Below are 27,393 nucleotides of genomic sequence, written 5' to 3'. Positions count from 1 at the left end.
CATTCAAAATGGGAGACAAATTTTAATATCAATCTTTAGAATTTATTAGAAGTACTTAATGCATCTCAATGTTTTCCTGCAAGTAGATCAGTATTTTGATTCCATGCAGATCTCTGCTAAGTCAGTGCACTAGTTTCATGGATGCCATTGTTCATTTCATGGGACCTATAATTTAGTGTTAATGAAGGTGTTTTCATGTTTTGGAGAGGTTTTTCTCTTTTATTAATACAAGTCCAACTGAAATCTTAATCCAAAGCTGACATAAGTCAAAAGGAATTTTATTAATGTGGAGTTTTAGTTAATTTCTTTTACACCGAGATTTTTCACAAGTAACTCCTCTCCTTCAGAGGTAACTCTGATTCAGTCCAAGAATTGTAAAGGAGCACTGGTGTCTACTAAATTTTGTGTGCTTCAGTTCTGTACTTTATGTAAGCAACTGTCATCCTGTAGAAAGTAGATCCATAGGATAAGTGTTAAATCTTTCAGGAATTAGTGATAAGCTTCTTTGGCTTGCAGCTTCAGTAGTAGATCACTAAACATTTGCACCAAAAGTACTTAAAGGTTTATTCAATCAAATGTATTTTCATGCAGGATTTAAAAATGTAAGATGGCGTAAGAAATGCTTAACTGTATACTTTGAATGTTTCTATAATCCTGGACTGTCTGGAACTGCTCTGAGCATGTCAAATCATAATAGCAAAGCATAGCAAATATGATGAGAGTATTGTGATGTTCGATCTCTTTCTGAGATGAAAGATCTCAAGGAGAAGGACATTTTGGAAAGACTGAAAAAATAAATTATAATTTTTCAATGTCTTCCTTGCATAAAATTAATATAATATTTCTTAATTTATGAAGAAGAGGCTGGCAAAGCTCAAAGGAATGATTCACACTACAGTGGTGGTAACAAGTGTTTATTTCTCTTTGACCTTTTCAACAAATACATGAATCCATGCTTAACCTGATTTCTAACTATTACCATACACATTTGTCTCCAGCCAATTTTTTGATTCCTTCAATCCCAATATCATCTGTTGCTTAGAGATACCTTAATATAATAAAAAACAGTTAGAGGCTACATATCTTAAAATACTTAAATTCTCAGAAACAAATAAGAATCATTCTAAACTGCCTGCTGCTTATTTCACCACCTTGTCGATTGAGAAGAATGTCAATATGAAAAATGTATCTTTAGGTGTCTTTATATTATTAAATATGTTGAGTTGACACTTTCATAAGGTTTCTAAGCTTAGAAGAATTTTTTTTTTGTAAACATTTAGTGATTTTTTTCCCCTGTATCTTTACCTTCCAGCTTAGTGAATACCAAACTGAGCTGCAAAAAACCCACATTTTTGGGGGGCTGAGGGAGAGGGAAGAATTCCTGTTTTTTGTTAGGTTGCCAAAGAAAAGTCTGTGCATGGTCTCTGTCTGCGATGGTTCCTGTAAGTTGCTGTTCAAAGGCTGGAAAATCTGTTTTGGAGGCAACTGGACAAGCAAAGAGGGTGTATGTTTGGGATGAATTCTCACAGCTGTGGAGACATAAGGTAGACCTGTCTGCATTCAGCCTGCTAGATCCAAAACCTTCAGAAACCTCTAGAAGCATTAGAGGATGCTTACAGGTGTGTGTGGATTTATCAGAAAATAAATATATGAGAACTTTACATCAACGCTGCACTGCTGCTCTGCTGCATGAACCTATACACTGATATATTTGTGGCCAGTCTGTTATTTCATCCTTTGTTCTTCCTTTGCTCCCAGATTCTTTTTCTTCTTCTTATGTAACAACAGCAGAGATTTCTCTACTTTCAGACTTCTTTAAGAAGCACTGTTTCCTTTATAAGGTTTTTATAATGCCAAAGAATCTCTTAGAACTGTCAATTGACTGATACCGACCATTTATAGGCAGACAGCCCATCTGATTCCATCTTAGGTGAAAGTAGAATGGATTCCGTTTGAAAACATGATAAACCACCACTTTGACTGCCATGAGGTAGAATTTGTTACTGTTGCCATGACTAATTTAATGCTATTATTTAAATTATCACCACTCTAAATTAACAGTCACCTTTTGAGAAAGCAGGCAGGATTTCCTCATAAATAATGTGAATGTCTTACTTTCCCTTGACCCAAAATAAGCTAGTAGAAACCAACAAATTCATTAAACAAAACCACGTTGCATTGTATTTTTATAAAAATATACAGGAAAATGAAGATTTATTTACAATCTAATTCTTAAATGAGTAATAATTTGTCCTTTGCCCTTATTGTTTAGCATAGCTAAGAAACTGGATTATTGGTCAGAAAAGATATAAAATGTAATCGCTCTTAATACACAAATGAAATCGTGTAGGACGTTCAGTAAGTAAGATTACATCATGAAATATTTTTAGGAATTAAGGTTGATGCTTTTTTCATTCAGTTCATCATGCAGCAACAATTTTTGGGAGTAGATATTATCAACAAAAGCTGTGCTAGATGGACTGACTATTACTAATATTATGTGTTCTGAATCGCTTAGTCGTTTCTTTATAATGAGAAATAGTGATTAAAATATATTTTGCATAACTTTGCATTATTTCTTAATAGTTTCTCTTTATGTTCTTTTATAGTTAAAAAATTATGCTTATTTGGCTGAACAAATGTCCAGTTACTTTTATAGATTTACTAAGACTTAGGGACTTCTATGGAGAGATTTGCATAGTGGGTTTTGAAATGTTAATTGCTAATAAAGCTTGAACAATAGGTCTTAGATCTGTGAAATATAATTTTACTTTTGAATAATAAAATGTTATTGAAACATACACTTTAAGATCAGAGTGTTTATGTAATGAATACAGAGTTAACTTACATTTGGAGACTATCTTGGCTATTGAGATTTTTATGTTATATATTTCCTGAGTTCTGTTTGGGCAGTCTCCCAACATTGGATGCCTCACCTGCACTGAACACGGGGTGAAGTACCTTCTGGTGAAGACAGCTTATTAGCCTTGGAGTCTTAGTCTAAGGGTCTATGTTATATGGGTCATATAAAAAATACCCAGTTAGCTCATATTATTAAACTGTCGTCCCTTTACAACTTTCTCAGAAATCAAATGCAACAAGCAATTATATAAAAACTAACAGACCAATTACATGCTCGGTAAGATTGGAGAATCCCTAACAACAGCCAAGCAGGGCACAGAACCTACTGAGAATACCTTTTGCTGGTGTTACAGGGCATGTATGTGTAACTTGTTTCACAGAGACCTATATTTAGGACAACAACAATAAATTCAATAAATTAACTAGTAAGAGCTGTGAATTTCCAATTGATCTGTATGATCAGAAGATCAGAAGTAAGTAATTGGAAATAGAAGTGGTAGAAGTTTTCAACTCAAGTGAGAAATATAAAGCTTTTTTATTTTTTTCATTTTCTCTGAGCTCTCATTTTATATTTACTCTTTGTAATGATTCTTTCAGAGACTTTTGCATTCTGCAGAGGGGTTGTTTCATCCTATAGGAGATGATCATTAGCAGATATTTGGTTTTGTTTCCCATAATTCTCACTGAATTATGCTTTCCTGTCCATTGACTGCTATGTTCTATAACTGATTTGAGGGCACAAGGTACACCTTGGTAATTTGTAATTCACATAAGTTTGCAGTATTTTTTTAACCTTTTTTCTTCATACTTGCAATTTGTTTGAATGGCATAACTTTTTTTTTTTTTTTTTTTTTTTTTCTGCTTTAAACATATTGTAATTTTCATATATTGTAATTTTATCCAATGGTAAAATTTTTTAAAGTATATTTTATATGATGTTCTGCAGATTTTTTTTTTTTTTTCTTTAAAGATTTTGGGCACATTTTATTTTTCCAAGGCAGAAAAATAAAATGAGAATTTTATATTAAAGTAAATTGAAATATCAAGCTTAAGTTACTGCTCATAGAAAACAAGCATCTTTTTTGAGAAATGTGAGTTTTGGATTTTTCTTCAAAAGGGGGCTGAGCAGCTCTAAGCATCTATTCTAGCTTGACAGTGAATCTCAGAAGGGTAGGTTAGCTGCAAATTAAAAACAAACAAAGCCTCCATTTACCTTGTAAAATGTTCTGACTCATTATATTTTGGGATTCAGCCTAATGCTTTTACAAATTAAAATTATGAACTCATATCAAAGTAAAGGGAAATAAAAAAGGTTAATTGTAATGTGCATTCCTGTTTCTTCTTTGATAACCAATTTACCAATTTCTTCTAGGACTACTACTGTGTCAGAAGTGAATCCCGAATTGCTAGGTATTAGCCTTTGGAAAACTGCAGTCATTGATAAGTCATATTGTTCATTATAAAAATGAAGAGTTTTTAATTTGAGAAATTGCAAAGAGACTTCTTAATAGTTATGAAATGAATCTTAATGCTCTTATTGTGGGAATCAGCTGCATTGCTTTTGATGCATCTCATTAATAACAAAAAGTCTCATTCTGGTTATTAACATACTCTCACATATTCTGTACTGATCACTTTTGGATTTTTACAATTTGTTGCTCACATTACTCCCCAATGACATTATATGTGAAGATTGTTCACCAAGTATGTGCAACTGAATAATAATATTAAAAACTAATAACTTCCTTTGAATGCACTGTAGAATTAAAAAAGGGAAAACAGTTTTAAACCTTTAATATAATGAAAAAATATATTGGAGTTTTAATATTCTTTTGCTTATGCTTCAGTTATTGCTTTCATTAAAGTTTTAATTTCCAGAGATATTGCTTTGATAAAATTAAGTAAACATCTCTGGTTAGTATCTGTATAGACACTGGAAATTATTTGCCTTTCCCCCCTCATTTATTGCCATCTACTTTCCATTATAATTACTTCCCTAATACACACATATAATGCGGCAAGACTGAATTAAAATAATTCATCTATATAATCAATGAAAAATATGTGGGGACCAAGATGATAATCTTCAATATTAAGCACTTCAATAGAAGAACAGCAAGTTAATTTATTTATTTATTTTTTCCCATTGCAATTCTCCATTGGTTCTGTTGATACGTGTGGCTTACTATTAAATACATTTCCTGGGGACAATGCTTACCTTTTATGAATTTCTCTATACTTTTAAATAATTCTGTAACTCACTAGTTACTGCAATTATTTGGTAATATTGCTGTGACTCATTGGCTAAGTGGTGCAGATGGGATCACTGAAACCAGAAGAGACTGGATCTAAACCTCAGCTCAATGAAGTCAGTGGGGTGCTACATCAATGGAGGACTGGGCTGATAAGTGAACTACCAGAAACGGAGTAATTGAAAGGGGAAGACTGCCTCCCCAAGACATTTTAAAATAGTAACCTCAACCATAGTATTTAACCATGAATTATCAGTATGCATCCAGATCATGTTATTTCCATTAAATTTAAATGAACTAATTAGCGTTACCTGTGTTTGTGTATGTGCCTCAATATCTAGATTAAAACACTCTTGAAGTAAATCTTCATTTGCAGATTGCCATATGCAGGACAGGATCTGCAAACACTGCTGTATGTTGGCCTTTTGGTCAGCAAGGCTCAATTATTGCCTACAATTTTACTATTTGGTGCTAAATGTCACAAAACATGAAATTAACCAAAATATAAGGGTAGTTGGGGAATAAAGGCCTCCTTCCTAATGTTACTACTTTCCAAAAAAAAAGAAACTATATAAAAAAATTTTGTTTCTTGAGAACCCCCCCATATAAACAACAAATGAAACTTCCACACTTTCTCTTCTTGCTCATTGCTATCACTTGGATATCAGCAGCTGTAGAATTCTCAGTATCAGAAAGTTACAGGTTGTTATGCTCTTTTTGACCATTGATGGTACTGTTCACTTTCCTGACAATGGGCATGCCCTAGAGGAAGCCCAGTACAGAATTTGAAGGTCAGTCTGCTTTGATACTGCACAGCAACTGGAAGTGCTTTGTGGTGACGTGAACAAAGAAGCTGATATTCTTCTGAGCGTGTTTAATCTAAAACAAAACAGTCTTCCTGATTACTATCTGCATTAGCAGTATCCACTTGATCCTGTAGTTATGGTTACTGTGTTTTATTAAATGTAAGAACAAATTTGGTTCAGAAAAATACTCGCACCAGTTCATATCATGTTGAAAGAACCAGTGGATGATAAATTGCCTTGTATTAATCACTTCTCCACTTAGTAAAAGGAAAGAGAAAGAGAGGCTCTGTACAAGCTGCTTTGAGAAGTACTCTCAAACACAGGATTTTAAGGGGGATGTTATTCAAGAGAAATTAGATGCTTGAGTGGTATGCCTTTAAGATGGATAGAAATTGCTTCATATATTGGCTGGTTTATTATGAAAACAAACTCAGATTTCTAAAGGATTCCAACAGATTAGGAATCTTTCTTATTTGAAGCACTTTTATGTTTCTTTTGAAAAGTAGGTCAAAGTGCTTGCTGCTATTACTGTCATTTAAAGGGAATTTACTTCAATATTCTTCTTAGCAAGCTTTGGAGAAATTTCATTTCAGTCACTGCAGTAGTGATTCAGATTTATGGCTTCTCAAATCGTTGGCATTGTCTTTGTTTCATTGTAAAAACTGAAGATGTTTGTATGTGATTCTATCAAAAATGTAAAACACAAAAAAAGGGCAGACAGATTGACTGTTTCCCCCCCCCCCCCCCCCTTTTTTTTTTGGACATTATTATAGTGAATTGCTTGCTGGTGAACAACAGAATATTTAGCAATTTTCTATTAATGCACAGCTATTTTTCTAATGACTGGTCCAGGTTACTTTGCAGAGGTTATGAACAAAGGCATTTTCTATTGTTCTCAGCTAGATTTATCATCCTCTCCATAGTAATTCAGCAGGACTGCTAGAGGAAAAACTGTTGATTTCCCTTATTATTATGTCTAAGATCAAAGCACAATACCCTAGATACTCAAACAGCAATTACACATCTTCAGTCAGAATAACTTCATGGCCATAGGCCATGGTCATCAGGAAAATAAAGAAACAGGGAGAAATTAGAATTGTTTTTGTGTCTCTTATCTATTACGCTGGTGTGATGTTATTGAAGGTCATGTGCTGTGCTTATTTTTTACATTTAATTCTGCAGATATCCTGAACCACTGATTCATTAATATCAGTCAGTTTTGGTGCAGAACAAAGTAAATCTCTGAGCTGAAAAGTTTCAAAAGGGAAAAGGAAAGTAGTAGTGATTGTAGTATGTGTTTTAATATGAATAATTTTTCCTTGATGTTTATATTATGGTTCATATGTGCATCTCTAGACAATGTGTGAATGCCATTTTTCAGATTGAGAAAATGAAGTACTGAATTGGTTTGATCAGAAATAAACTCTAGATGCTTAGAAGTTCCATGCCTTTCTAGGAAGTTCCTTGCCTTAAGAGAACTAGTTCTTACTAGTTCTCTTAAATTCATAATCCCAGATCATGATTTAAGACCAGGAGAACAATGGGAAAGTGGGGCTGAACACACACAGTAAATTTGATGTATTGAATGGGAAAGTTATTGAGTTTTTTTTTTTGTTTTGTTTTTTTTTTTTTTTTTGTAAAATAACTTAATGTTTGTTAGAAAATGAGAAAACATTTCTGTATGCATATTATTGCCAAAAATATTTTGTTTTACCCTTGTCCTGAATCTTGCAAACTTAGGACAAACAGAAGCAGATGAATTCTTACCCAAGAATATCAGAAAGAATAACTTAAATCCTCCTTAAGTTTTTTTATTTTATTTTTTTATTTTATATTTTTTTTCCTTAAGTAGTTAACCTGGACTCTCAGTGTGAGTATTTCCGGGTCAAATGAGGTGTCTTGGAGACAAAAATGAGTTGATTCAGTTATTAGAGATTCAGTTATTAAACTTCAGAGAACTTTGTCCCAAATTAAAATACTTGAGAATGAAACAAACAAACAAAAACAACAACAACAACAAAAACCACCTTTCAATACTTGTTTTTATGACCTTTTCTCATCTGTGTGTTACTACCTAAACTACAACCAGATGCACATGTTGAATGCTGCAGGAAAAACTCTCTCTCTCCTGTCCCAAGTGGAAGTAAAAAGTACTTTTTGCTGTACAGGAAAAGCTTTTCTATTCATTACAGAAAAGTGTTGATTGAATTCTTAATTTCTTGATGTTTAAAACTGCAAAAAGAAAAGAACATTTCAATTTGATTGTGTAAAATTGCATCCTTTTTCTGAGCTATTTTGTTTATCTGTTGCATTTGTACTTGTTAGTTTAGTGCATTAATGGTAAACGGTAGCTGTATGCTGCTTGTAACTTAATTTTGCTTTTGCAGTTTAAAAAAAAAAAAAAAAAGTAAGTAGAGAGAAGTAATCTTCTCATCAATGTATCCTTATACCTAAATACCCTGTGGGAGGGTGTGAAGAAGGCAGAACCATGCTGCTTTCGTTAGCGTCCAGTTACAGGATGAGAGGCAGTGGTCACAAACAGAAATACAGGAGGTTCCTTCTGAAGATCAAGAAGTATTTATTTACTAGGAGGTTGACCAAGCACTGAAACAGGTTGCCCAGATGAGTTGTAGAGTTTCCATCCTTGGAGATACTCAAAGGCTGTCTGGATGTGGACCTTGGGAACTGGCTCTAGGTAGTCCTGTTAGAGCAGGGAAGTTGGACCAGATGACCTCTAGAGTTTTCTTCCAGCCTCAACCATTCTGTGATTTGGAGGTGTACACAGAGAAGTTTTTTAGTCAGACTACATATAGGGTACGTATCGTATTTTGGGTTCCCAAATACAGCAAAGATGAGGATAGACAGGAGTGAGTTCAGTAAAGGGCCACCAAGATGGTTGGGGCAGAAGCAGAGGCCTTATATTGTGGAGGTGACTGAGCAGAGCTTGTTCAGGCTGGAGAAGAGCTGTTTTCTCTAATGGCCACCTCACAGCACCTGCACCAGTGCAACCTCATAGTGCTTCATTCACTCTGTCACAAACTCTCAGACATTTTCAGTGTAGTTACATGAGATAAATTTAGCTCCCTGTAGTGGTCTTTTATTTTGAAGCCAAAGCTGAGAAGCCAACAGCTTTTGGCAGAGCCAAGCGTTACCTCCTATTCCAGACTTTTTTTTTTTTTTTTTTTTTTTTTTTTTGATGCTTGAAAGTGTGTCTTGTTAAAGAGAAGAATGAAAGTAATCAACTCTGAGTTTCATATGCCATCTTTTGTGTAGTCTGTTTAAACGCCACTTATTTCCTGGTGTCTTGTTTGTTTACAAAATGGCTTGGGTGAAAATGGCATTCCATTAGCAATGATTTATTCTGAATACAAGGTTAAAATTGTGCAGCCTTCTTGGAACTAATGGTGTGCAGGTTGATGTATACTCTTGGAGACTTTTTTATGGTAAATGATCCCTAGGTGTCGCAGATTCTAGCTTTATGGGCTAGCTGCACACAGTGGTCTTGTTCAGGCACATGAACACACGGCTGGCAGACAGACTGAAAAGGATACTCAGAGTTACATGAGTTACTTCTGACTCCTGCTTTAGTCAGGCATCTTTACAGATTACTTTTTTTTTTTATTTATTTTTTATTTGAAAGGCACTCCAAAAAGTAATAGTATTTGCCAAGTTATTATACTGTAAGATTTTAATATAATTGCTCCAATGCTCTGTTTTTTAAAACGTGATTTTCTATTTCAGTAATCCATGTCAGGGCAGGATATTGTACTTAGTAAATCTGCATACTTAGCAGAACACTTTAAGATTTTGGTGTTTGAAATCTTTGTTTCATTGCCTTCAGTTTTGTATAGGGCAAATGGACTTTTGCATAGAGTAAGGAAATAATTTTAAAGGCATAGGAAATGAAAATTTTATAAGTTTCTGCCCACCAGGGTTGATGAATCAGACTGACTTCAAAGAGAAATTGGGTTTTCATGTTGTCTGCTGTTTTTAGTTTGTCTTAGGTTTAAAGGAGTGGGAGCTTTCATGTATCTCAATCTCATACGCTGCATCTGACTCAAAGTTGATCAAAGTCTTTTGGTTAATTTCAGTAAGTCTTCAGTAGACATTCAAATCAGTTTTTACTAATTGGTGGAAGGAAAAGATGGGATTTTCTGCCACCTGAAAAGTACGTAACTGCACTGAAATCGATGCTGAAAATGTAGCTGTGTATCAGTTCCATAATGAGCCGATTAATAGTTGGTGGAATGAACTGCTTGCTGAGGAATATACATACAACATGCCTGAATCACAGGGTTTTCTTAACTGTGTTGTGTAAGAGCACATCATGTGTGAATAGTTAGCTGTACAACTGAAGTGTGTATTCAGCAAATGAGCTAACTTCTTTTATTTTTATTTTTATTGTTTAAGTTCTTCAGATTCTTTAACAACGTATAAACTTTTTCCTGCACTAAGTATGTCGTTCTGTTTCTTTGCTGACTGTCTGAGTCTACACAAATGGTGGTTTTTAGGTTAGCTTATGACAAATGACTGTGTGAGCCACAGAAAGTGAAGAGGGCAAGATATAAAGCTCAGGTTTGTAAAAGCTTGTCATCATGGTAGAAATGAAGTCTCGCAGTTGAAAAGCCAACTATGACTCCCTCCAGCATAAGTGACCCCTCAAGCCTGTCTGTACTTGTTGTAAGATTAGTCTTTATTTTGCCCAGGGGACAGACACAGTGAGTGTGTTCCAACAGCTGCTCCTATAAACAGCACAATGCATTGCAAGAGGAGAAAGGAAAGATTTTTAGTAAACTGTTTAAAAAAAAAAAAAAACAACACCAAAAGTTTGAGTTAGGAAAGGTTAGTTATTCAAAAATAATTTGAGCATTGGTATTAAAGGAAAAAGAATATACCCACTTACTTTCATAAATAACATTTTTAGCCATTGTGAACTGTATGTGGCCATTACTTTCTGATGTAAACTCAGTTTACTACATAACTCATTAATGTCCTTTAACTGTACCAACAGGAAATCATGTTTATTCAAGGCCTATGCCACCTATGGTATTAAATGTGTATCATGTATATGTATATGACCAGAGAATTGGAATGATGCTAAAAATTGTGGGTTTTACTTGGATCTAAAAATATGTATTGGATGGCAGGATGAATATCTGCTGCTGTAGAGTTGAATGGAAGTCAAGCCTGATGTCTGAATGACTCTGCTCTGTTAACCTTTCCCTCAGGGACTGCAACCTCTTTTGGGTTGAAATCTGGATCAGTGCACAGATGACTAGTAGTTTCATGGTAATTGCTGGGCTTGGATCTGAATGGAAAAGTTCAGATGGAGCCGAGACTGAGATTTGCAATAGGTAGGTGGAAGTGTCCTGAATGACACCTACAGAATATTTTTTGTGGGTTGGACTGAATTAACTATATCTGTTTCTATGGACACTATGTTTGTTCTCCCATAAAAGATGAGTGTATTTCCTTCCATTTAAAAATACCAAGTTCTCATAACACTTTAAAGATTATATGTAAATTTGTTGTATATCAGAACATTATAGATCATAGAGGAGAAAGTCAGAGCAGAATACAGAAAGCTGTACCATCAAGTAGGGACATGGAAGTGAAAAAATAGATATTTAGAGAAATAGACTTGTTGTTAGGTTTCTTTTTTTTTTTTTTTTTTTTTTTTTTTTATTTTTTTAAAGAAGAGGAGTGTTATAATTAGTCACAGCTGGTAGAGTAATAAGACCAAGTAACTTGAGTTTTCTTTCACATATAGATCAATAAGTTTCATAATCTGTGTGGAAAATGAATCAGAAACAATCAAAGCAAATTTGATGGAAGCATACTGTTCATAAAATCGGGTTAGTTTCATTACTGTTTGCATCAGAACTAGACTGGATGGAAAGGTTTCAGGATTTTTAACAGTTTGTAATGTGTTGTCAATTCTCACTAAGCTCTACATCTAAATGCCTTTTAAAGACCTCCAGGGATGGTGATTCAACCACTTCCCTGGGCAGCCCATTCCAATGCCTAACAACCCTTTTGATAAGGAAGTTCTTCCTACTATCCAACCTAAACCTCCCCTGGTGCAACTTTAGCCCATTCCCCCTCGTCCTATCACCAGGCACAAGGGAGAATAGACCAACCCCCACCTCGCTACAGCCTCCTTTCAGGTACCTGTAGAGTGCGATAAGGTCATCTCTGAGCCTCCTCTTCTCCAGGCTAAACAGTCCCAGCTCCCTCAGCTGCTCCTCATAAGCCTTGTTCTCCAAACCCCTCACCAGCTTTGTTGCCCTTCTCTGGACTCGCTGGAGCACCTCCATGTCCTTCTTGTAGTGAGGGGCCCAAAACTGAACACAGATTTTTGGTGGTTGTTGCTGCATCTCCGCATCTCTAACCTTTTATCTTTCCAGCCAGCTACTGTCTCATGCTTGATCAGCTTGATGATTTCCACTTTGATAATTTCCACATCTTCTGGGTACATATTCCAGCAAGTACTTTCACTGTACAAAGAAAAAAACAAACAAACAAACAACAAAAAAAAAAACATTTTTACTTTTCTTTGAGGATACTGCTCCTGTTGAGTTATAGACTAACCACATTAAAACCAAACTGAGTAGACTCTGTAGATGTTTTCCACTTCTGGAAGTACATCCCTTTTCTGGTCTAATACTATTGCAGTGAGCTGCTAGAGAAAGTTGCTTGCAGTAAGCTTTTTTCTTATGTTTAGTGGATCTCATTCCTGAAGACAACCATACTGGGAATTACTCTTTCAGGCAAATCTTTCATAGTTTATCATTTGATGCAGAACCTACTGCTGCCTACTTGGAGAACTGCAATCCATCTGAAAGGAGCACTCTCTTAACGGCTTGTAAGTGAAAACAACATCTGTGGAATCACCGAACTAAGAATAGTTTAAGAATAACTTTATCTTCCAGACCAGTTCCTGGGTTCTGCCACTACCCTAGAGAAATGCCTGTGTACTTATTCGCTCTTGGAAACAACAAATTGCTGTCTGAAGCCAAGGGAGTCCCTGCCTCTGTCTGCTACAGTACCATATGTAAGTGCACTCATACTCCACCTCAGCGCTCCTCCTCCACCCCCTGGGTTTTATTTTTTATTTTTTGCTTGTTTTTCTGCTTCATTTATTGATATATAATGATGCAATCCTTGTGACTACTACTTGTGCTAGGATAAATGGCAAATAATCCTGCTTTAAAACCCCAGAATTTATAAGCAGATCATAAGACTGAAGTATGCAAGACTGACTATTGAGTGTCTTCTGTTGGTGGCTTCTTTTCAGCCCTGTAGAAACTAAAGGAAAATCTGTTCCAGACTGTGAACTTCAGGTCTCAGGCCTTGTCAGTAAAACTTCACTTTTTTTTTTTTTTACTTTTTTTTTTCTCTTTTTTTTTTACAGGAAATTATTGTTCAGCATTAAAGACCATTTCACTGGTTGATTTTCTAGCAGCACCAATTACAATAGATATTTTTATCACAAGAGTTGACAAAATTTGGATTAGGCTGGAAATATTTATATCCAATATTATTGGGTGCCAATGTTATTGATGCTAATAAAAAATGCAGCTGCTCAGTACCTGAAAATCCTGGGTTATGGCACTCCATGCCTCGCTTTTATTGCCTGGCTCAGAACATTATGGGATCCCAGTCCATGAAACTTTATCAGAGGTGTAGAATGAATCAGGGCCAATCCTAGAGTCACCAAAGTCACCTGTCTAGTTTATGAACTCCTGCTTTCACATGACTGAGTTGGTGTGGCTGCAAGTCTGAGTGTTACAGAGAACTGATGGCTCCAGCAAGAAATAGTGTGCCACTGCTGCCCTACCAGAGTATGGTCCCATTGTTCCCCCAAGCAAAGCTGAGCCAGGGATTCCTTCCTAGATTTGCTACAATTGTGGCAATAATTATTAATTTTTTTTTATTTTTTTTTTTTTTTTGTGAGACTGAAACTGCAGATGACTGTAAGAAGTCCCTATAGTGTGTCTGATCTTGAAAAAGTGACAGGTTTATCTGTTCACTAACATGGGATTAAAAAATGTTATAGGAAACACTTCCTAATGAACAACTCAGCTTTCTTCTCAGGCAAAATATGAATGTTTTGCATGCAATATTTTGTTGCATATTGAGCAAACTAGTATTTAATTATGTTGCCTAACCAGAGAGCAACAAAACATTTCTAGAGGTTTGCTACCCTCAAGAAGACAAATAATCTGTTTTCAAAATCTTCCTTCAGGCTAATGCTGCTTCTCTCACACTCAGAATTCCTAACCTTCATCATTGGCTAGAAAGAAAATTGTTTTGGTGAGAAAGACAGATATAGAAGACTCTGTGTCTGTGCATGCAGCACCTACTATATGATCACTTGGTAGATCAGTAAGATAAAAGGAGATCCTCAGTGGTATTTTAGATGTAATTTTTTTTTTTTTTTTTTTCTTCGTATTTACACCCCAAGTTTAGTTCAGCTAAGCCCATTTGTGGTCACTTCAGTATCCAAAAATATTGGTCTCCAGTTTTCCAGTTTCAAAAATGAATCAAGAGGTGAACAACTGCAAGGAATGGGTTTGTCTTGTGCTTTGTGGAGAGCAAATCACTGAATAAAAATGCAGAGTTCTGTTACAGCTCCATCACGGGTTCTCCGTACCACAGCCAACACAGCAGTCTGTAGCTGGGTTCACTGTTTCCCAGTGCTCCCAGACTTCACCTTCTTCTGGTGTTCTCCCCCACGTGCTAACTAGCTGTTTTTTCAAGAGGTCACCCAATGTCATCTTGCACACTTCCTCTCTTTTTCGTCTTTCTAATGTCACTTAAATAATTTAATCGCATACTAGAGCAAGAACGAATACCTTCCCTTAGGAATGATAACAGCAATAATAACTTCTTTCTGACAATCTATGATAAAGTAGAACTGTTTTTCCAGTATTTTGGTTTCGTTTACAAATGATGTACTTTTTAAAGATGTACAGAAGATTCGAGGCTAATTTAAAACTTTTGGAGCTGAGCTGGTGCTGACCGCCACTCAGTACATAGCTGAGGTTCCCTAAGTTCTACTTCTTTCAAATCCAGTAAATGTTAATGTCTTTGAAATCCACAATCAAAGTCTGTCTTGCCTAGCTCTGTCTTGTTAGACTGAAATGATATAAGAATACCTATGGTAACAAGTCATTTAGAGCCATCTTTTTCTGTTTCACATTGAATAGATGCCTTTAGTTATCTGTATCAAAATAGCTGATAGCGTCTTTAGAACAGACTCAAACTAAGACCTTTATTTTTGTTCTTTTTTTTTTTTTTTTCTCTAATAATATATTGAACTGAAATATAATGTATCAACCACATGCCTTTTATTTTTTTTCTTGATCATCACAAAGTTTTATCTGTTTCATAATTAATTTTAAACTCTGTGCTTCTGGTTTTGAAAGAGTATTATAAATGCCAAAGCTATTTCTTCTAAAACTACCAGGATCACTTTTTCACATCTGTGACCTTGTCCTCTTGAGATTTTCCTTAATCATTTTCCTCTTCTGTCAAGCAGTCAAATGTGTAAGTATCTGTTTTTGTATATTTCATCAATACATCATTTTCCCAAGTGATTGCTGGCTTTCAGAATAGATGGAAAAATACTAAAAGCTGAATACTTGGAGAAAGACAGAAAGCATTCATTCTTTGCAACATCCTCTCCTCAGACACTTCAGTGGTTTTGTTAAGAACATTGTTCATTTGCTCTGTGTGAACTGAATCTTGGGGAATTTTGCAGTGTTTAATACTTACTGATTTTACAACGTTTTGTTCATAGTGCTGTAGTTACAGATAAGCTTTTTTATTTTAATTTCTGGTTTTGTTGTCATTGTTTTCTGGAAAATTTACCTTGTGGATGTAATTCTACTTTCAGGGCAGAAATAGATTTATTTATTTATTAATGTTTCTATTCATTTATTTATTGTGCCATCCTTGAGAAGAAAAACTGTACATACAACAGACCTGACCTTGTTTTTGTACTCTGATAATTAGGAAACCTTATTTAAAGCTGGTCATGATCTGCATTCTCTGGAGATTAGAAATCTTTCAGATGCATGAAGTTCATTTGAGAGTAATTAAATTCATAAGGATTTTTCTGAACATATGGTAGAATTACATATTTTTAATTTGAGTAGTGCTCTTGAATGTGAACCTTTTCTGGTTCCAGATTTACAACCGTTATCACGGCAGGAAGGGAATGGTATTGCTTTTGCTTGTGGTAAAGCACCTGCTGCCAAGGTGATCTGGTCAGGCAGACGGGCATGTAAGCGGTCCCCGTGTGAGGCAGGCTGTGACTTGACAGCCAGCAAGAGGGGGGAGGCACAAGTGAAGAGACTTGCTTTAGAATTATGCTGTAGGTTTATAGCAAAATTGGGAACTCATCCTTTAGGACTCCAACTAAGTCTTTAGCTACAAAATGTCGTTGACTGTCAAGTTCAGAGCCCAGCCCCCCTCCTGGGTGCTTGGGCCATTTTCACTTTGGCACAGCTTTGTGGCCTTGAGGATCCTCTACAGAGCCCTGCTGTTTCTTCACCCAGGAGCTGTTTTTAAGCTCTGGCTCTTGCTCTCGGTCTACGGTTGAGCTGTGCTGTGGGTATGTCTGTGCCCAGCGTCATACCTTCCTGATGCTGATCCTGACCCAGACTTGCCCCATCACTGCAGACATCCCTGACAGTCTGAATAACTGGTACAGCCTGGTAACCATCACTGGGCCTGCCCTGAATGGCTTGCTTGGGTCCTGTGGGACTGAGCCTTTGTCACTGACTGCACAGCTCTGCCTGCCTTTCTGCGACTTTGGGCTCCTGGCTCCCTTCTCCTTCCAAAACAACCCACCCTTGCTGCTCCTTGAAATTGTCTTCCTGTTTCTGGATGACTATATCTAGGGTGCAAAACCAGCACAACAAAGATATCCTACTGAGTGCAGCTTCGATGTCTGTAACACAAAATATATTGTTGCCTTTGTTTAGATATTACTTTATATTATTGTGATGTACAGACATTTTGAATTTCAGTCCCTTTGGTTGCTGGTTTGGTTGTGGTTTAATCTGGCAGCCAGCTAAGCACCACTCAGCCATTCACAACCTCCCCAGTCCAGTGGGATGGGGGAGAGGACTGGGGAAAAATGGGTAAACTTACGGGTTGCGATAGATGGTTCAATAGAACAGAAAAGAAAGGGAAAATAATGATAGTAAATATATATATACAAAACAAGTGATGCACAACGCAACTGCTTGCCACCTGCTGACTGTTGCCCAGCCAGTCCCTGAGCAGCAGCCACCCTGCCCCGGTCAGCTCCCCTAGTTTTATTGTTCAGCAGGACACCAAGTGGTGTGGGACATCCCTCAGGCCAGTTGGGGTCAGCTGTCCTGGTTCTGTGTCCTCCCAGCTCCTGATGCACCTCCAGCCTCCCAGCTGGCAGGGCAGCGCGAGAAGCTGGAAAGGCCTTGGCTTTGTGTAGGCACTGCTCAGCACAACCAAAACATTGGTGTGTTATCAGCATTATTCTCATCCTAGCTCCAAAGCACAGCTCCATACCAGCAACTATGAAGAGAATTAACTCTGTCTCAGCTGAAATCGAGGCATTTGTTTATTGCCTTCTTGCATTATTTTACTTTTCACATTAGTTCTTCAAGGCAGATGCCATCTTTTCACTGCTGGTCTCATCCCTGCTTCATGCTGGGACAATGTTTGATCAGAATGAAAAAAACATTATACGATTTTAAAGGAAAATTAAGGGTTTGCCTTAATCCTGCTAATGCACAGATCACTTTTTAGTACTGGTGTTTTAATGGTATCATGCAACATAACAACAATCAAGTGAGATCAGATTTTGGTTAGATTTTATTTGTATGCCTATCATATACGCTGCCTATATTACAGAGTGACAGCAGTCACGGTGTAAGTGGAGGAGCTGGGAGTGAAAAGAAACCACATAATTTTGTAGTATCAAATATGCTTGGTATCCTTTTATTTAGCTGCTGAACTAAATGCTTGAAAAATCTCATTTGAGTTTATGATTTCGTGCTGGTGAGAAAAACAGTATCTAATTTGGAAAACAAAAGGTGGTTAAAAAGAGCTTCATCTGCAAAGAAACTGGGGCACTCTAATTTATGTGCACTATTTTTTTCTACATGAGAATGTGGAAAGGATTTTCCACTCTGAACTGACAGATCCACGTTGAAACAGTTTGGCAGTCGCTTCCTGTGTGGTTTGTCATATGTCTCCTTGATGATTTCTCACTGTATGGAGGAAGGGGTGAGTGAGGAGGAACTAACAAATGTTAATGAGAAAAAAAACTCTCAGTGTTTGTCATTTAGAAATGTCACACACACCTTGCAAAGACTGTGTTATCTTTTCAGTGAGGATCCTGCAAGGCAGAGTGGGCGGCAAAGGACACACCACCACTGCTACATAAATGCCCTTGCAAGGCAGAATCTCTATTGATTGTAATCATCCTCATGAAATAATAATAATAAAAGCTCTTCAGACAGAGTGTTAGTGCTATCAGAAATGCCAGTTTCTTGATGCTTCTGAGCAGATTGCCCTGGAGGCTAAAACACATGGTGGAAAGCTGCGTGGAGAGGACATTGCTGAATGTGGTTAAATTGGCAAAGCTGCTCTTAAGCCACCTCCTTCCCTATGAAGCCCCATCAGGGAACCCAGATGTATTTGCATAGAGGTTTCACTTAGCATAAACTTTGACTTTAGTCTCTTAGTTGATGATTCTGTTTCTGAAAGACCAGCTAGTATTGATGGCTTTATAGATGAAACTAAGGTTTTCTACAGGATCATGTCTTCAGTTCCATTTAATTAAAGGATTTTCCCTGGTTTTAGCAGACTAGTGCAGTTATTCAGCAATGCATGTAGAATGGCCCGGAACCACTTAAAGGAACCATTTAAAATTTCTGGCTTTTTTTTTTTTTTTTTTTTTTTTTTATGTTGTTAGGCACTAAAGGGGCCCTGAATCCTTCTGCAAGGTGTTAAATTCTTATTTAGGTTGTAAGTAAAATAATTCCCAAGTGTGGTAGTTGCCAAGAATTGGTGTCTTTTGCATAGCTATTTGTCTCCCAGAGCAATGCATGGTGGTGCAAGCAGTCAAATATATATATATATTCAGAAATTAGTGTCTCTGAATACAAAATCTTAAGCACTTAGTTACCTCACCAGGTTGGCAGGAATAAGTGTGAGTTGATTTTCCTGGGTTTCATACAGTCAGAGAACTCACATTTTGTTTATATGTAAATCTAGTGATAGATTCTGGTATCTCAATGCAGGCTTCTAAACTTGGTAGCTTCTAAAAAAAATAATAAAATAAAGTATTGAAACCTTGAATATTTTTTATATCTAGTTAAGTAAGCAAAGACCTTGTATTAATGAATTTCTTTAGTTAATTTCTTAGTAAATTTCCCCAACTAGCTTGTAAAAGACCTAATAGTATTTTGAGCCATGGTTCTCTGAACCTTTTTCTGAGAATATTTTATCAGAAATATTTATTTCCCAGTTAGTAGAGAATGACTGTGAGGTCACTTTTAACTGTGTTCTTTTTAAAAACTTCCGATGACCTACATAAGTTTCTGCTCCTAATCTCTACTTCCTATATATATATATATTTGTGGCCAAATATTGTAAAGTCTGTAAAAGCCCAAGACTTGTTCAAAAAAACAGGCAGGCCCTTATCATTCAAGTTAAATGAGTGTCTCTGCAGAACCGCTAGGATTTGAAACATCGAATTCCTATGGAACAGGATAATATTAGAATACAAGGTGCTCTTCTGTTTTGCAGTATACCAACCTCCAATTTTATGTACCCTCTACTTTTCAGTTTTAAATATATTGTATCTTATATGACAGTTTAATACATTAACGAGACCTTAGCCTCTGAATAGGTTGTCCAGAAATTACCAGCAGAATCACACCAGCCTATCTCAGCAGGTAGGAAGTGTTAATTTTCCATTCACTCCAGTTCTGATTTTCATCAGCTGAAGACTCTCTGAAGTGTTCAGGATAATCTAGATTCCTTTCAGAGACAAAACGAAGGTATTACTAACGAAGCTAATTATTAGCTCAGATTATTTTTGTTTATATTTCTGCAGAGAACTTTCAACCAGTATGAGGCTGGCACAGCAAATAGCTAGTTCAAAATGCCATAAGTGTTTCATAATCGTGTATGCTGGAAAAAAAAACATTAAATGCAGTAGCACAATTGAAAGCCTTCCCTTTCTCTGAAAGTTCTCCAAACATAATTTAAAAAACTCTTTTCAAAATGAATATTTAGATTTTGTAGTAATGCTTTTGATTTGCTTATCTTAAACTGCTTTCCAGAGATGTGTAAAATTTAACTTTATTTATTTATTTTTTTCCTCAAAAGAGTATCAGAACTACAGAAATCAAATTAACTTTTCACATGCTCTGGAGAGCCAAAAATAGAAACAGAAACAAAGTTGGGAGTTCCAGCCATAGGCTTTCTCAAAATGTGCATCCCATTAAGTAAAAGCAGTGTGTTGTGTTTTCGGCGCTGGCTGAGCTTGCACTGCTTTACAGTTGACTCCATGTCGGTCCTTTTAAGGGACCCTCCAGTTCCTCTGGAGCTCTATTGCAGTATCTTTCCGGCATATCTGTTCTTATACCAATACTCAACCCCCTTGAGCTCCAAGGAGATTGTACAGACTTGTAATGGAATCAAATTTATGCTCTAAAATGGCATTGTCTTGTTAATCTGTGAAGAAAGTTGTTTTGAAGTGACTCAGTTTTATGGAAACAATGCCTCTTTTTCCTTGCAATGCTTGTATTTTGTTCCCTCTCTTAATAGTGGCCTTGGGAGCTGTTTATTGGAAGCATTGTTTTTACCCTAATGAACATGTTTTTATTGTATTTAGACTGAAACAGTAGAAAGCTGGAGTCCACACTGGTGGCCAAAAAAATATTATGAAAATTAAGACGATAGGAAAATCAGGTAAGAGTAGCTTCAGTCCTGCTTTTTTTCTAAGTGGTGGTTAGACAAAGGCATAAATCTGAGCTGGAGCCTTACGGTATGTCACTGGTTTAACAAATACCTCCCTATGTCACACATCCTGTCAAGGTAATAAAGATTTAAGCTCCAAGAATGTTCTCTCTGTGTATGAGAAACAAATTTAACAGGATTGCAATTTCCATTCTTTCAAGACATTCTGCCTAGCACTTCTGTACGGATCTTTAGGGATTATATTATTTCAAGTGTAGTTTTACTCAGCACCTCTGAGACCAACTGCTGTGAAATCAAGTACCTGTACAAAGAAATCTATCTCCTAATCACATTTTTCTTGCCTCTGTTAACTTCACAGCTCTTGCATTGAAGAAAAATCTTCATCCACTGTGAAGCCATGTTGTGCAGCTCCCATAGACTTGCCCTGACCATTGAATTGTGTTATTTTAATGATGCTGTAGTATCTCCAAAGGCCTATTTAAATCCATTTACCTGTTAGGCTGAATTTTGGGGGGAGACTGCAAATATATGGGGGAGGGTGGGATCTGAAGTCTACACAAGACTGAGAAGCAAGATCTTTTTTCCCTAATCAAATGCATGTGATGCAGTCGTTTAGAAGGAATCAGGAACTGCACTGTCTGCAGATGAATGTATGTGCGGCCGGACACGATGGATGACAAAGTTTACATTGAATTTGTGTTGTGTGCTTTAGAGAATATATCTATCTGAAATGTAAATACTAGAGAATTCAGATATTTGCTCTCTACAAGCAGATTTTGTGTAAAAACAAAGAAATCAACTTGAAGTAATGTTGCAAGTGATCAATTATCAACTGCTGTATGCAGATCATGTCCTGGTTGTGAAGCAGTACTCTTAATTCTTCCTCGGAATAGTTTTTTAAGAAGAAAGCCACCCGATAAGGTGTGTACATGTTTTACAGTACATATTTGCTGTTAATTCTGATTTGTATATTGTGTAATATACATGGTTTTCTTTTCAAGAGGATTATTTTTGTGGCTTCAGGGTACTTAGACAAAGTCAGCTTTTTCGAGGAAGTGCGATAACATGTATGAAAGGGAAATAAAGGCAACATCAGCAAATGAGTTTGCTGCTCGGTCCTTTTGAAGAGTGTTTCATGTTCTTGTCTTGAGAAGAATTTCATTGTTACCCAGAGAAGGTTCAATTATGAGAAAAGAGCAGATGGTCTCCAAGAAACTTTGTGCTGTGGATTGAAGACGAGAATTTTCAGTCAGTATGGGGTGTTTTTTGCTAGTCTCACTGGGCCTCTGATTGCAAAATTAGCAAAATTGTTTGAAATATGTTGTGTCCTTATTATTTCCGGTGCTTTTTGTTAGAATAGCAGATGCCAGTGGTGACAATAATTGAAGGAAGAATTAATCTTTCAGCAGACACTTTGATTTGGTCAAAAAGTACTTGAAAGTTTTCTAAAACATTTTTTTTTTACCTTTCATCAAAGAAAAGTAATCTTATTCATGTTTTGCAAATTGGACTAATTTCATTGACTTTTCTGGTGAGAATACAGGGACCTTTTGAACTGGATTTTGAGGGATTCCAAACTTTCCACTTGTTTGCAGAATGTCTGAAAGCTAATTCTTGCTTCAGCATTTTTATCTCTTTCTTAAATGGACATTGCAGATGTGTCCATTTTGAGGCGACTTTTGGAGTAGACTTTCTTGTAATGAAAATTTCATTGTCTTGTTTTTCTTTGGAATTTTTAGAACTCCCCAGACAATTTTGCACAGGAAAAGAGTATCTGATTTATAACTAGCCATCTTATTTTTTTATTTTTAACTTCTTAACTGTCTTCTCAGCATTACCTTTCAAGTGAATATATGCTTCAATTGCAGAAAGAAATAAAATCAGTACTTTATGGGGAAAATGAATTCCTACTTTTTCTGCCTTCTTAGACAGAACTGAAGTATTTTATGGCGTGGGCTTTTAGGGTTTACTCTCTCCATTTTTTAAACTTTTTATTTTTTCAGGTGCTCTGAAATTGAACTTAAGCCTTTACAACACCCCAAAATCAGTAGCTCCCTGTGGTATTGGGTATGGTAGAACTAGGTGCACTGTTTTATCCACACTTTTTTATACATTTAGCAAAAAGGATAAGGTCTGTTAAAATACTTCAGAGAATCTCCAATCTCCCAATACAATAAATAAAAAACATTTTTAGGTGCTCTTGAAAACCTTACTACAATGTTGATTTTCAGGCAAGCTTCAAAATCTGTGCCTAGCTCCTGACTTGTACTGTAAAAGTATTGCAGTACAGCCAATATCAATACAAAAATAAATGCTGAAAATGCACGTAACTTCTTTCAGCCCTTAAAATCTCAACTGGCCCTATTCTTTGTGGAGAACTGGCACTGCAATAGTTTGGTTATCATTGTCACTCTGCAAGTGGGGAGCTGCAGTGGGCAGGGGCTTTGTAGAGTCGCTTTGTCCTATCTGTGCAAGCCCTGATTTTTCTGCCTCTGTGAATCTAGGTGTAGGCTGAGCGCTCCAGATGGTGGGAAGCAAGGTCAGGGAGCAGCCACTCACTCACACATACTCTGTCTGCAGGGCTGCGAGTAGCTCCCGATGCTTCCCTGGAGAGGATGCAATGGCAGGGCAGCGTAGTCATGGGACCTCCTCGGCTGATGGTGTTCACAGAGCATTTATAGCATTTCCTAAAAACCGTCTGTGGTGCTGGCATAAACAAAGCACATAATGTCTTGCAAGAAACTGTTATTTTCGTAAGAGGTACAGTTAAGTGTTTCAGTTTCAGATAAATTCATAGTTTTCACTTAAGCTTGAAAAAAATTGGTTACTTATTGCATGGTATTTGCAGCAGCCCTAAACACTAGCTCATCCTTAGTTTCTTGGTGACTACTATCGCTGCAATCCTTACCTTTTGTCTTAAAAAACATGGAGTTATGCTTGTTGTGTTGCACTTTGGAAATCAAAGTTCTAGTAAACTCAAGTGACAGCTTTTCGTGTGATCACCTCAATATCAGAAAGTTTATTGCAGTTAAACTGAAGACCGGGGATAAAAAAAGCAACAATGAAAAAGGTATTCTAGCAAGGCTTTCGCCGTGGCTCTAGTTCTCAGGAACCAAGGATTTCCACATGAAAACTGCAGGGGAAAGTGATCCTACCTGACAAGATTTTAACTGACAAGATTCATGTTCAGGGCTTCCTTTGGGTTTTTAAAGGAAATACCATCATATCAAACATAACAGGTTTCTACAATGTATCTTGGGTAATTGTGTGAATGTCCATAAGAAGCAGATTAATTGGGACTGCTGCTGCTTCCCTGGAGAGGACACAGCAATGACAGGGCGTCCTTCACCTCCTTTTTTTTTTTTTTTTTTTTTTTTTTTCTTAAACCAGAAATGCGATAACTTCAGGTAGGTAAGAGTTATTCCTGCCTTGCCTTCAGCCTTTTAAAGACCACTTCTGATTTCTTAAAAGCTGCTATCCCAATAAATGTCTGAATACTGCACAGACATTTTTTATTTTTCATTTTCGTTCTTCACTGTTGCAGCAGTATTAATTTGAAATGAATCAGCCTTGGCAAGCAGGCAATCAATACCTGATTTAATTATGTTATCTTTAAAGAACAAAACTAAGTAGATGGCATGCACTATTCTGTGAGAGCTCTGTGAGGAGACAAACACCTGGGATAATCAGTAGTATTTTAAAGTGATTTTCGTCATGTATTGGCTAGCAGAATCTTTTTTGGGGGGCAGACTGTCCATTCCCTTCCCCTGCGTCTTAACACAGGTCATTTTCATTCATAAATACTTTTTTTTATAATAAAGTGGGTCCAATGCCTAGGGTTTAACCTACAGCAATTCAGGGTTTAATTTTCCTGTCCTGATGAGTTTCTTGTAGGTGTTTATATTGCTTCACAGTCTTAAACATGGGATAACATCAGATTAAACAGGGATGATGCTTTTTTATTTCTTACAAGACTGGGAACCATAACTGTATGTTATGTTCTTGATGAAGACTCATGCATAAATGTTAAATATTTGCTATTGCGATATTAACACTCTGGTGTGCTGACTCTCATTTTCTGGTAAATGTCTTTCTGTTTCTGTGTCTAATTCTTACAAAACCAGAATATTTTGTTGAATGGTAAAGTAGCTTTTTAAGTTCGTGAAGGTTCGTAGCTGATACCTCGAGGGGGATTTAATTGCTGCTGAGCCAGTAGCTAAATCTATTATGTTCACTTGAACACATGTGGCAATTAATTGGCAGTAGTTGAGGCTCATGTGCCTTCTGGCTGCCCACCTGCTCCGTGGAGGTTACAAAACAGAACCTTGTCTTCTAAGCTTTGAACAAGCACAGCTGCCCAAGCAAGCTGCTGAGTTAAACAGCAAAGGAATGTGTTCTAATGAAAACATTTAAAGTCCGAGTAAGTCATGGTGTTGCAACCCAAGCTCTCAGGTGTTCCCTTTGTGACACTGTTTTACTTTCATACTTATTTTTATGACTCAGATTCACATGTGCTGCGTTATCTCAGTCTGGTGGGTAAAGCAATGGGCTTCTTTATGTGTAGCCTGCAGTTGTCTAGTGCTAACAACCAGGTTTTTAAACAAACAACAACAAAAAACACATAATGCTCAGGTTTCCTAAAGGAACAATGTGGTGTTACACAAATGGTCAGTCTTTGACACTTGGACAATGGTTTTATAGTCAGATGGTGTTTTTTATTTCCAGAATGGACTATTTCCATTGCTTTAATTTGGTATAAGTGACTTATTTTCACTAATTAAATTGTGTCGTCATTGTGGTGGCAGAAAGGAAAGCAGACAGACCTTGCACTCTCCAAACTGCATTTGAATTTTGCAGTCATGATGAACGGGTGAAAAATAGAGCTTCACATCGAACAAGCACTTCGTTTCTGTGATAACTGACAGGGTAGAATAAGCACCTTCTCTGATATTCACAAGAAAGGTGGATTTTTCTTTGTGTTAATGATGAACATAGCTGTACAGCTCCTTTTTGGTAAGAATTTTATAGATAAATGTGCTTGAGAGCTTCTAAAATTGTTTTCTGAGTGCAACTGCCCTTACTCTTGAAACAGCACACTAGTGCCTTATCAAGGAAATACTCGCTCTTTTCATTACAGAACTTCTACTTACTACTTCATAATAACAATAATATCACAGCAGAGTAACAGTTTACTTGTGTATTTTATTTGCCAGGGCTTTTATTCTCTCTCTTGCTTTTTATATAAAGGTAATATATCTTTGAAAAATCCCAACAGTTCCAAAAAAAAAAAAAAACCACATAAATTTAAATTTACCTTGCAAATTTAAAGGCTTTAATATATGCTTTAAATAAAGCATTAAGCTTTTAGGAGACTTAAATGAATTTACAGAAATGTTTTTCCTGCCTCCAATGGGATTGTCAGAAAGACTTAATCTAAGATTAAGCAAAATACTTACAATTTGTGTTTTATTACACAACTGTTCAGCAACATATTCAGCTCTGTGTGTATATATTCTTTAAATAATTGCAAGTAGCATCCCATAAAAAGAAATATTAAATATATAAACAGGAAATATGATCGTATTAAAGACCCCATTTAAATTGTCAGTTTTAATCCGACCTGATCAGGATTAATTTGGGATCCCTCCTTCTTGTGTTCCAATATGTTCTGCATTGAATCCTTCAGTTCCTTGTGCCGTATGTTTTATGGTGATTTTTCATTGCTCGATTTTTAATGTTCTTGAATGTAGTAAGAAAACGCTGCTGCTGCACAGATTAGCAGAACCTGCTTAGACTCCAAGTCTTAATTTTAGACTCGAGCCTGGGTGTAGATGTATCTATTTATAACCAAGGTCTTGGCTGTCCAGAAGCAATTCCAAAAGCAGTGTGTGTGTGCATAGTGCACATGTTTATGTTGTGAGCTGTATGTGGAGCTGTGTGTGTCTTGGTTTCATAACAATGCAGAAGGAGAACAAGTTCCAGAACTGTTATGTTTTTTGTTGGGACAGTTATTATTATCATTATTGTTTTTCATAGAGGCTCACACAATGCTGCGCTTCGGATTTTTGATGAAAATAGTTGTGATGACACACTGATATTTCAGTTGTTGCAGAGCAGTGTTACACAAAGCCAAAGCCTTTCCAGCTTCTCCTGCTGCCCTGCCAGCTGGGGGTGCGGCGGGAGCTGGGAGGGGACAGAACCAGGACAGCTGATCCAGAGTGGCCAAAGGGATGTCCCACACCACTTGGTGTCCTGCTCAGCAACAAAAGTGGGATTAAAGAAGGATGAAGAGGGGGACGTTCGGATTGATGGCATTTGCCTTCCCAGGAAGCCATTACGTGTGATGAGCCCTGCTTTTCTGGAAGTGGCTGAACACCTGTGTGCCAATGGGAAGCAGTGAAAGGATTCTTTGTTTTGCTTTGCTTGTTCATGTGGGGCTTTTGCTTTACCTGATAAGCTGTCCTTATCTCAACCCAAGAGTTCTC

At 36.7% G+C, this 27,393-nt stretch overlaps 1 long non-coding RNA gene across 1 annotated transcript in view; it reads left to right on the top strand.

The window, feature by feature from the left end:
* Positions 1-22,902, top strand: part of LOC118170615 — a 92,542-nt gene extending 69,640 nt beyond the window's left edge. The window contains exons 3-4 of the long non-coding RNA XR_004752802.1: positions 12,853-12,974; positions 21,267-22,902. This is a non-coding gene — a long non-coding RNA (uncharacterized LOC118170615). The remainder of the gene's footprint in view (positions 1-12,852; positions 12,975-21,266) is intronic.
* The last annotated feature ends 4,491 nt before the right edge of the window (positions 22,903-27,393 follow it).

The sequence above is a fragment of the Oxyura jamaicensis genome, chromosome 8 (genome assembly GCF_011077185.1).
Source record: "Oxyura jamaicensis isolate SHBP4307 breed ruddy duck chromosome 8, BPBGC_Ojam_1.0, whole genome shotgun sequence".
Lineage (NCBI taxonomy): Eukaryota > Metazoa > Chordata > Aves > Anseriformes > Anatidae > Oxyura > Oxyura jamaicensis.
The sequence above is the reverse complement of the archived record's forward strand: the minus strand, read 5'-3'. Positions and strand labels throughout refer to the sequence as shown.